General features: G+C 49.2%; 1 long non-coding RNA gene across 1 annotated transcript in view; it reads left to right on the top strand.

Moving 5' to 3' along the window:
• LOC110286455 overlaps positions 1-7385 on the top strand; it is a 9451-nt gene extending 2066 nt beyond the window's left edge. Inside the window, exons 2-4 of the long non-coding RNA XR_002377140.1 lie at positions 5178-5312; positions 6346-6476; positions 7039-7385. This is a non-coding gene — a long non-coding RNA (uncharacterized LOC110286455). The remainder of the gene's footprint in view (positions 1-5177; positions 5313-6345; positions 6477-7038) is intronic.
• The last annotated feature ends 2504 nt before the right edge of the window (positions 7386-9889 follow it).

Here is a 9889-nt window from a genome sequence, read left to right as displayed (position 1 = left end):
AAGGGAGGAAGGGAGGAAGGAAGGAAAAAAGGAAGGAGCCAAGGAGGGAAGGGAGGGAGGGAGGGAAGGAGGAAGGAAGGGAGGAAGGGAGGAAGGGAGGAAGGGAGGAAGGGAGGAAGGGAGGAAGGAAGGAAGGAAGGAAGGAAGGAAGGAAGGAAGGAAGGAAGGAAGGAGTGAGCTGTTAGCTTAGGGCTTAGCCAGTGCTGAGCCTGCGAGCCTGCAGGCTGACACAGCACATTCTCCCTGCGCCCCTTGCCTCCAATGCTTGCCTTCCACTTTGCTCCCTCACTCCTTATCACTGGGCCTCCGTCCACTGAGAAAGAGGCCCTGTCCTCTTTGTGTCCTGCTGTCATTCTAGGCTAAGCTTAGCTGATGCTCCTAGCACTTTCCCCAGCCCTTCTTTGACTCAGCAGCAACCCTGGTGCTCAGGTGGGGAGGCAGCAGGTGCCCACCCCAGGGAGAAAGGGTAGCTTCCCAACTTCTCAGCAGCCTAGAGAGAAGTGGGGGGTTTGGGAGGTAGCCAGTGCCTGCCTCACTGGTTTGCAAACTCCTGTAGATTGCTGTCATCTCCTGGAGAGATTGCCGGGATCCCAGGGGCCTGAAGTTCTGAGCTAGGCCTTAGGCATGAGCCCAGGATTGTGGTTCACTGCTGAAGTCAGCCCGACCTGAGTGTGTGGTGGCTCCAGGGGGCTGGCTGCTGTTAATTCCTAAATGGAAGCAGATCCCCTTTCCCCCAAACCATCCTTGATGATGATGGTCAGAGATGGATAGGCTGTCATCTGAAGAAACTGAGAGGGTTCCAGGGGGAAAAGGTAGACCAGCAGCGACTGTAATGAACAGGCTTCACAGGGCGGGCTTGCTTCCTGGAGAGCCCCCTGGGCAGTTTGGGAAGTTTGGCTTTGGAAGGCAAGGGACAAGGCAAAGGTGTCACGTGGCCGCTCTAGGCTGCTTCCTGAGACTTTAGGAATAAGGGCCATGGAGCCTGTGCCAGGTCAAAAGGAAGAGGAGAGAGGAAAAAGAATACAAACTGGCCTCTGTTCTGCCTTTCTGAAAACATTTCTGAGAGTGAGTCACGCTGAATTTCTGCTCCTCCTGCACTGAGGGAGTTAGCTGCCCTGAAGAAGAGACCAGCTCCCACCCTGGGAGGGCCAGAAGGAACTAGAGCTGTTGATACTGGATGAGAGGAAACTGGGGGAAAGGGTGGGAAGTTTGTTCTCCATCCTTAGAAATAGAAAAGGCTGTCGCAGGGCAGAAACCTTACTAAATCTTTGAGCTGGGTGATTTTTATCCAGGGCCAACCAACCTGGAGATGGGGCCTCTGCAAGCAAAGCCAAACCCCCAGATCTTATCAAGATCTTATCTCCTCCATTCTGATTGCCCCCTGTCCCCCAGCTTGGAGCATTTCAAATGCAGACTTGATGGAAGGAAGAAGTTACAGGGAGGGGGTTCTGATCAGGAATAGGGGTTCTCTTTCTGACAAGTAGGACAGGTTAAGAAACTAAAGATGTTGAGTTCCACAAAGTGGGAGGGGAACAAGAAGTCCTCTGACAGGACATTCGGTGACATAGGATGATACCACTTTTGAGATTGTAATTTGATGTTAAAAATGATACAGACTCAAGAGACAGACCAAGAATGACAGCAGTTCACTGGGCTGCAAAAGAGCCAATGTGCCACATGAGGGTGTGATTGATCCCAGCACTTAGAAGGCAGAGACAGGCAGATTGTGTGTTCAAGGCCAGTCTGGGCTACAAAGAAAGGCTTTGCCTCTGAATATGAGGGGGCGGGAGTGTGGGGGCGGGGGTGGGTACATGCTACTGGTAACTCCCTCTTTTCTCTGGGCTTCTCTTTCTATTTCCTTAACTCTTAGCTCCACTCCTTATGATCTGAGCTACAGAGTAAATTCAAGGCCAGCCTGGGTAGCTTAATGAGACCCTGTCTCAAATCTTTAAAAGAAGGGGGGCCAGCAAGATGGCTCAACAATAAAGGTGCTTTCTATGCAAGCCTTCCAACCTGAGTGGGATCTCCAGAACCCATGTACATTTGGAAGGAGAGAAACATCTCTACAAGTTTGTCCTCAATGCCCCCACTGTGACATGCACACATCACACACACACACACACACACACACACACACACACACACACTTTAGAAAGGTAACAAGAGAAAGATGGCTGGGCAGTAGCTCAGTTCTATGAGGCATTTCCTCATACCTGGTATGTGTGCAGTTCTATGAGGTATCCCCGGTACCTGGTGTGTGCGCACACTTAGAGCCTAAACACACATGTGGGTTGCTAGCTCTTCAGATCTCAGCTTGCTGCCTGATTTACTCGGGGTCAGTGTCTGGGAATTTCACTTAAAGAGACAAAAGATGAAGCAGACTTGGTGGCACACACCTGTCATCCCAGTACCTTGGAGGCTGAGACAAGAAAATATCAAGTTTGAGGTCAACCCAGGTTACATAAGGATACCTTGTCTTAACAAAACAAAACAAAACAAAAAATTAATAGACAAAAGACAGTTGATGGGCACTTTCTACCCTGGAAGTGCAAATGAGAGTCCTGGAAGCAGAGGGGGCAACAGTTTCCAGGGTGGTGCTCAGGGGTAGCCAAGAGGATAGAGTGACATATAAGTTGGTCTTTGGTCAGAATACTTTCCTGGAGAGATAGTGAACTGCTTGTCCTAGGTTGCCTTGGTAATCCCTGGAAATACTGTTCGATCCCTTGGTAGAATGCTATAGAGGGAATCCTGATGGTCTGGGATTCTAGAACTGGAAGGCTTGGCGATCTGTCTGGGCCACACCAAGCAGGTGTCTCCTGGGCTGCTGCCAGTTGAAAACCTGACTGGGCCAGGGCTGAGCTCTGATCTAAGGGCTGGCAACTGCAGGAAGCCCCCACCCTAATTCACCCTCAAGTCCGGAGCTCGGCCCACCTCTTCTCTGTCCAGGTGTGGGCCGGGTGGAGTAGACCTGAAATGAAGACCATATGGTTGTGGGTGGGCTCCTCCTCTGAGGGGTCTGGAGGAGTCCTGAGGGCTGCTCTTGTTTTATAGGGAAGGAAGGAGCTGCATAGTCTTTAGCTTAGCTGGTTTTCTTTTTCTTTTTCCAAGCCCTGGCCTGGTGGCCCAGGCTCTTTCTGCCTGGTTGGACTGATCCTCTCTTATCTCCACCCTCATAAGCATTTCTCATTTCAACTTCCCTATCCCAAGCCCAGACACATACCTGAAGGGCAGATCAAAGGCTCACAGCTGCTCTTGTGAGCTCCCATTAGACCCCAGCTGAGAAGGAGCTGCCCTGGCCCCTCACCCTGCCTTCCTCATCCGGGCTTTCTGAGCTCACCCCAGTTTTATGCCTCCAGATGCAGGGGTGTGTAGGGGAACACCCTCAACCCTGCCCATTCCTCCCTTCCTGTCTCCTCAGAGGAGAAAAGCGTGCCTTGGATACCTTAGTGGGAAGCAGGCCTGGCGGCTGACCTGGGCAGACAGAGACAGCTGCCTGGAGAGCCTAAGTCCTGGTGCCTGGGGAAGGGCCAGCCCAGCCTCAGCTGCCTCACTCCCCCAGCCCACAATGAACTGAAAATTCATGGATCTGGCCTGAGGGCCTGGCGTGCCAGTGCCTGAAGGAATCCTAGGCCTTCTTCCCAGGCCTGGCACATACATAAAAGGAGCCTTCAGGGCCTTCTGTCTCTAAATATGCACCACATATTTCTTTCACCTTTCCGCTTGTACATTCATTTCCCCACTGGCTTCCAGTGTTGCCTCCACTTGAGAAACGCCTATCCCATAGGAAGGAACAGGGACACCATGTGACATAGATAGTGCAGGGGTGTCTGGTTTTTCCAGAAACAACACACCTTTGAGTTGCCTGTCCATCAGAATGAACTTTTGAGTAGAGCCTGAGCACAGAGGACTCTTCTAGTAGTCTCTGTACTTAGGCATACAAAGAACAGCTTTTTGGTGTATTAAGGTAGATTGCTACTCATTTGCTATCTCACCTAATCTACATACCAACCCTAAGAATATGTATTGTGGAGACTGGCGTGGTAGCACCCGTGGTAGCAGGCGTGGGCCTGCAATCCCAGCACTTCTGAGATGCAGAGAGGAGAATTCAAAGTTCAAGGCCAGTCTCAGAAAGTAACAACAATAACACCACTACCACCATCACATAGACACACTCCCCCAAGCCTCCTCCACAAGGGTATTCTTTTTATTCCTTGTTTACGAGTGACAAAGGGAAGGTCCTCCTGGCTTTCACATGGCGTGCAGGTTTCTCTCATCTGAGAGTATGTATACTCCCTGCTGCATTCTGTCTCCAGATCCATGCATAGTGTTGAACATTTCAGATGCCCTAAATCTGTCCTTGAGGATGAGTACTAGGGCACCCACATCATGGATACCATAATCTGTGGATGCTCAGGTCTCTTACATTGTCTAGAACAGCTGAATTTTTGCATGCAACCTATGCATATCCTCTCGCCATCTGTGAATTACTCATCATACTAATACAATGGACAAGTTTTGTGTGGTTGATATAGGGAACTTTCTTTTGGGAGTGGGAGAGATCTGTGCGTGTTCAGAATAGACACATTCGTTGGTTTTTTTGGTTTTCTTTTTCCCAGAATATTTTCAACCTCGGTCATTTGACTCCACTCTCACTCCGGGAATGAGAGGCAGTAGTGTATAAGGGCTCAGAGCTAAGGGTCTGGAACTAGGTGACCTAGTAGTGCAGGTACCAGTTCTGTTACTAGCTGTGTGTCACTGGGCCAGATGTTGTACCTCTCCAGGCCCCGGTTTCCTCCTCTGTGATGGTTATTGGGGTTGTTAGAAGCTATGAAACACTTCTGTGAAATCTGAAACATACTGCACTGTGTTTACTTTTTGCTTTTTTGTTTGTTTTTGTTTGTTTTTGTTCTTTTAGAGCAAGGTTATCCTGTGTAAGCCTAGATGGCATTGAACTTGCCATGTATCATCAGACAACCTCAAAATCACAATCCCCCTCTCTTCCAAATGCTAAGATTTCAATGGGCACTGGCCACTCTGGAACTAATTTAAAAAAAAAAAATGGATGACTTGTATTGTTTGAAGCCTTTGAGGTTAATATATAAAAATTATATATAAATAAATAAATGTGTGTGGGGGTGTTTTGCCTGCATGTATATCTATGCATCATATGCATACAGTGCCTGAGGAGTCCAGAAGAAGACATTGGATCATTTGACCCTGAAGTTACAGATGGCAGGAAGCTGGGAATCAAAGCCTGGCCCTCTGGAATAGTATCAAGTCTCAGCTGTGGAGCAATATCTTCAGCCTCTCTGGTACGGATTTTTGACCATTGCCCCTTTCCCAGAACTTAGTTTAGGCCAGACACAGAGGGGTGTCAAAAAGTTCTTTTAACAAATGTTCATGGAAGACCTACTGGTGTATGTCAATCCATGGGGACATTGCTAGAAAAGGTGCTGTCCCTGGTCACAGTCCCAAGGAAGTTGAGGGACACAGATTTGAAATGGCACAGGGGGAGTTGGAGAGCCACTTTCATTCAAGTGCTACATAACCCTTATCAATTACTCATTAAGTACCACACAGCCCAAAGGAAACATAATTCAATGTGGGGGAGCTTGGGAAGGAGAGGGGGCCAGTGGTGTCATAGCAAGGGGACTGTAATGTCCCTTTTGTCCCAGCATGCTCGCTAAGGGCACTAAAGTTGGAACTTCAACAACAGCCTCCCATATCAGCACTCCAAGACAGATGTCTCTGCCCCCTCTCTCTGTGTCCTTGTGTTCCAGGAAATGGGAGTAACACATGCAGGGCCAAGGGTGATGGGTGCCTGGTGAATTTCTAACATTGAGTCATCCAGCAGATCCCAGGTGGAGCAGGGAAGGGCTGAGGGCCCAGGAAACAACATCGAGGAGGGAACAGGCTGGGGAGGGGAACGGAGACTACAGTGGAGGCTTGATCCAGGCTACGGAGAGGCCCCAGGAGGTTTCTAAGCGAGACCATCTGATGGCTGTTTCTAAAAGTCCACCAAGTGAAGATGAGCTCAGCCCGGGTCCCTGCAAGATGAAGGGACCTGGAGGTCACTCAAGTTAGGCTGAAGCTCAGGGGAGAGAACTGGGGTGGAGATTATCAGCGTGTAGATAGGAACTGGAGCCCAGAAAGATGAGCTCATGGAGGGAGATGGAGGCTGCACAAAGTGGGAAGGATTGAGCCCTGGGGTCTTCCAGCATTCAAGGCCTGGGAGATGAAGGAGAGCTGGCAAAGGAAACAGAGAGAGGAGCCAGAGGGCAGGGAGAGAAACCAAGCAAGCCGTGGGGGTGCTCTGTAAACCTTTCTCAAATGTACTTGAACTAGGAGTGAGAAAGGTCAACCATGGAAAGTAACCCTTTACCAGGAGAAGTTTATAGGTGAAGAATCCAGCAGCACCTTCATGAAAGAATTGCTGGCAGCAATGCAGACTCCTGAGCCCTAGGAATTCGAATTCAGTAAGTCCAGGTGAGACCTGGTATGTGTGTGTTTTGGGGAGTGGGGGTGGGGGTGGGGTGTTGTAATTTTCACAAGTACCCAAGTGATTGAGGGACAGAGCCTATGGCCTTGACTGGAAGAACAGTTTTGGTGGCAGGTAGTGAAAAAACAGGCTAGGACCAGAGTAAAGTCCTGATGACCAGAAGGACTACACACACACACACACACACACGCACACCATGCACACACCCACAAGCACACACACACACATGCACGCTCGCGTAGTCCCAGACCTTTCCCTTAGAACCCAGGTGCAGGCCCGGAGCCCAGCCAGGAGTAAACTGAGCCTCAGCGTGGAAAATATGGAACCAAGATATCCGGGGAGGGGGGCTGGCGGGAAGGGGAAAATAATGCAAACCATGCAGATCTGCCCGGGAAGGAGCAAGGCGTGGGGCGGGTGTGTGTGTGGGGGGAGCTGGTGAACAGCAAATGAGATATGAGACTGCAATGTGATATGGTAGCCCACTAAAGGCAGCCTCCCTCTCCCTCTCCCCACCCCCATTCCATCCCGCATGTGGCCAGGCTGCTACAGCTCGGAGCAGAAGATCCCCTTCAAGGACTTCAGGCCCAGCTATGCCTGGGCACTATCTGGAAACATCCTCAGCACATCCTGTTCAAAAGAGTCCTCAAAATCATGCAGCGTTATTGCAAAGGCATCATCAGGACTATGGGGCAAGCAGCAATCCAGTGTGCTAGAATGCAGAAAACCTAGAGTTCAGTGCCTCTTCTATCACCGATGGGCTATGTGCTCTTGCAGGCCACCTGCTCTCTCCTCGGCCTCTACTGCTGCCTTTCGAGGAAGGAAGGTCTGGAAAACATAGGCTTTCCCGAGTTCAAATGTATCAGAGCTTCAAAGACTGCTGTATTTTAATCTGTTTTGTCCTGACTCCTCTGCAGGGAGGAAGGTGGGTGGGCTGGCTTAGTACTGTGCTGTGAGTTCTGTATCCATTCAGCTTTCAAGCAGCCTTCTGAGGAAGGAAGCATGCCCATTTTCCAGCAGATGATGTTGAATTTGGGGGGAATGGCCAGAGCCCTGGTATATGCTTCCTTGGTATGATGGATCCTGGGGCTCCATAGATCCTGTGTGGCAGATTACCCCACTGTACTTAAAACCAGTTCTACCAAGCCCATAGTGTCTGCACTTCCCCATAAGAGTTAGAGTTAGACCTCTCTCTCTCTCTCTCTCTCTCTCTCTGTCTCTCTGTCTCTCTGTCTCTCTGTCTCTATATGGGGGGAGGGTAAATCCCGATAAAGGGCTGACCAAGTCTTTCAAATGTCTTTTTAACAGACTCCTTAGGGAGCCTGCAGCCGTGGGAGGCCCTCAGTGTGCGGTCTGGGCACAGGGGTTCACTTTGCCAGCCTCCCCTTCCCCTTGATCCATCCCAGAGTCTAACTCTCTTGTCAGAGATCCTCGGAGCCAAGCTGATGATTGCCAGCTGGGATGAGAGGATGCAGGGCAGAGGCCACCAGGACCCTCCTCACCCTGACTCTAATTGGCTCTCCTGCTAGCTAGGGATGGCCGTCAGCTTTGAGTTAGGCCTGGCTTCTCTCAAACCAGGACACTTGCCTGCTCAGCCAGGCCCAGCTTTCCCCTCCCTATAGGTCTTCCATGGAAGAAAAGGAGACCATCGCCTGTTTCTGGATCTTCCTTGGTGCTCAGGCTCTGACCCAGGATTTGGGGTGACTAAGAGGAAATCTAGGGGCTTAATGGCTTTCTGCACCCCACCAGCTGACAGTCTGGATGGGTGTAGGGAAAGATGTGGTGGTTCGGTGAATCAGTTTTCTTTTCTCCTTCCTCCCTAGACTCTATGCTTTTGGGAGCCTGCCTCCTTTCTTTCTCCCTGGGTCAGTCCATGGGTTCTGCCAAGAACCACAGGAAGCCTGGATCTCATACTCACTGGTTGAACTATCTGGGGGTGCAGTGTCCTTTCAAATGGGGACATACCAGGACTCTAGTCCTCCCCCTTATAATCCCTTGTGTGTGGCTTCTCTTTGCAACTAAAGTGAGTGACGTCCCTTCCTGTTCTCTGCCGAAATCAAGTCCCAACTCCCCAACCTGGTATTTGAGACTCTGATTCTCTTCTGTAAAGTTCGGCATTTGCTCAGGATCACTCACTATTCCTGGAATCCGTGTGCCTTTCCCTCCGATAGCTTTCATCCAAGCAGTAGTTCAAGTCATGTCCAGAACCACACTGTACCTTTGCTCTGTACTACTCTGTGATCTTGGGCAAGTTATTTCACCTCTTTGATCTTGGGGTTTTTTTTTCCTTCAGATCTGAAAATCAGGCATATTCATACCCGTTAGTGTTGTAAGGATTCAGGTAATAAATGTAAAATACTCAGAACTAGAGTAAGTATCTACTTAAGTGCTAGCTGTCTGTCTATATTTAATTTAGTTATCTGTTTTGAGACACACTCTCAGTATGTAGCACTGAGTGACAAGGGGTCTCAATGTAGACCAGGTTGGCCTCTGCTTCTGCCTCTGTCTCTGTCTTCTGAATGCTAGATTTAAATGTGCATACCACCAGACCTGGCCCTACATTTTAGTAGTGTGTTTATTCATATTGTCTTTAAATTTTATTTTGGTTTGTTTTGGAGACAGTCTTACTATGTATGATGTATGTATGTAAAAACTCATTACTAAGGATATTAGCCATCACATGGAATCCACGGTGCATGGGCAGATGAATGAAACAGGGCATAGAAGGATGTAAGAGCTCAAAGAATCCTTTGGATGCTATGCTACACAGTAACTATTCAAGCCCTTATGTGATCAGTGTGAATGTTGTTTCCTTTGCACCAGAGTAGGTTGAGAGACAGGTAGGACATTGCTGGGTGCAGTTGGTGTAGTTGCAAGTTTGCAATGAGCCTGCAATGAACTTAAAGGAATTCTCAGGACTGGCAACGGTAGGGTCCTCAAACACTGCTGAGGGACTGATAGGATCTGAAGTACTTTCTCAGTCATCTCCATATTTGATTCCCACCATAGCCTTTTCAGGGCACAGAAAAGTTACTGAGATCCTTGGCCAACCAAACCAAACCAAACCAAAAATAAATGGAATTCATAGGAATGGGAAATGACTTGCTTAGGGTCACATAGCTAAAAATGATCAAGGACTGCAGTCCAATTTCATTGAGTCTCTATGACCAGAATTAGAAGGAGCTCTTATTTCTTATTTCTCTCTCTGCCTTCTCTGGTGAGCTCTGTTCCAGTCCATAGACATGCCTTTGGCAAGTCCTATGTAGGGCACTGAGATGCCGAGATGAAACTACACGGACTCCATCTTTGAGGTGGCTTAGGACACGCAGGCATGAAAACTCAGAAAATCTGGTGCAATCAGCTAAGAACAGAGGCTAAACAGGAGCACAGAGG

Source organism: Mus caroli, chromosome X (genome assembly GCF_900094665.2).
Source record: "Mus caroli chromosome X, CAROLI_EIJ_v1.1, whole genome shotgun sequence".
NCBI classification, from domain to species: Eukaryota; Metazoa; Chordata; class Mammalia; order Rodentia; family Muridae; genus Mus; species Mus caroli.
Note: the sequence above shows the minus strand (reverse complement) of the source record. Positions and strands in the feature narration are given on the sequence as shown.